This window comes from Rattus rattus, chromosome 4 (assembly GCF_011064425.1).
Source record: "Rattus rattus isolate New Zealand chromosome 4, Rrattus_CSIRO_v1, whole genome shotgun sequence".
Taxonomy (NCBI): Eukaryota; Metazoa; Chordata; class Mammalia; order Rodentia; family Muridae; genus Rattus; species Rattus rattus.
In genome coordinates this window covers 90,883,496-90,885,085 of record NC_046157.1, presented here as the reverse complement: position 1 = coordinate 90,885,085, position 1,590 = coordinate 90,883,496, and the positions used below count along the sequence as shown (strand labels likewise).

Genomic DNA, 1,590 nt, shown 5'->3' with positions numbered 1-1,590 from the left:
GATTAAAAAAGAAACAGAAAATACTGCTTTCATAAAGATCTGATTGCCTTGGCACTGGCCCTGTGGGCAAAATCAAACACCTCCCTCCCAGGCTGTATCACAGGAGAGATGCTGGGGTTTTTAAAGGGTGGAGCCTAGGGGATAGCGGTTCAGGTACAGATGATGTACTTTCAGACAATGATCTCTAAAATCCAGGACTGACTGGTCAAGGTGACTGAAGGTATATTAGATATTTCCCCACAAAAATACTACTTGGATGCTCCCCTCACCCTCCCTCCCCCGATGGGACACATCCTCCTATCTTTTTCTTTTCTTTCTTTCTTCTTCTTTTTTTTAATCCCTTGGGCAATACATAGCCTCACTTCCAATTTGAAACAAGTTAGTATAGGATACAGAGACAAAGAGAGCATGAGACAGTCTCTGACGGCCACGCTTCGTTCCGAGCTGGAGACCGGTGCCTCTGGGGCCTTGGCCGCGGAACTGGGCACCTCAGAGGCCGTGGGCGGCTCTGTGGAAGAGGGCGCGGGCTCCGCACTGCTAGGTTTAGAATCTGAAGCCCCCTGAGCCGCGTTGCTTTTCGCCTCTGGGCCAGCGGCGGGAGCCTCAGTCTTTTTGGCCTCGCCCCCCTCCTGGGGCGCGCGGATCCCGCGCGCCGGTGCCCTCCGGGCTCGCCTCGCCCGCCTTGGGGGTCTCGCCGCCCGTCGCGGGCCCGGGTGCGCCCCCTCCTGCTCAGGCACTGGCGGGGGCTCGGGCTGCTTCTCCGTGGCACCCTCATCTTCTCGGTCTCTGCCTTGGGCGCCTCCTCCTTAGCCGCCGCCTAGTGGTCCGCCTCCTTTTCCTCCGCCCATGCCTCGCCACCAGGCGCGTCCTTGGGCTTCTCCGTGCTCTCCTTGACCTCAGTGGTGTGGGCGGCCGCCTGGGGTTCTCTCTCTTTCGGGGTCCCCTCCTCCTCCTCCTCGGTGCCCGCGCCTTTAGCCTTCTTGTCTTTGTCCTTGGCTTTCTCCTCATTCACATTGTAACCCTTCTTGCTCAGCTTGTCTCCCATCATGGAGTTCCTCTCCTCAGAGGAGCCAGTGAAAAGGTTCACTTCACTTTTTTAAAGTATGTGCTTGAAAGTCACTCAGTCTATTTCATAGCAAGTGTTTATGATTTCTCAAGACTGTGACTGCTAGAGAAATAACTCAGTGGTTAAGAGCATGTGTTCCTCTTGCAAAGGACACAAGTTCATTCAATTCCTGGTACCTACATGATAAATCACAACTATAAATCCAAATCCAGGAGATCTACATGGTGTACAAACAAACATACAGGCAGGCACTCACACGTTTCAAACAAAAGATGAACAAAAAAGAATGCATATGTATATGGACTTTAATTAGTTCTGGGCCCTTAGTACCTCTACCTGCAAAGAATGAATCAAAGTTTCAGACCTTTTTTCTTCCAGTGGTAGGTACTGAATAATCCTCAAATGATATCTCAAGCAGAAATATGGTACCATCACTTTAGAATATTATGTGGATAATGTATCGTTTTAAGGAATTCTACTCTTTAAAGGTAGTATTTGCTCTATCTCTTTCTCTCTTTGAGTCT

The 1,590-nt window shown here is 50.6% G+C and overlaps 1 pseudogene; it reads right to left on the bottom strand.

Annotated features, from left to right (window-relative positions):
- Positions 1 to 248: 248 nt before the first annotated feature.
- On the bottom strand, positions 249 to 1,113 carry LOC116898427 (annotated as a pseudogene).
- Between the last annotated feature and the right edge of the window lie 477 nt (positions 1,114 to 1,590).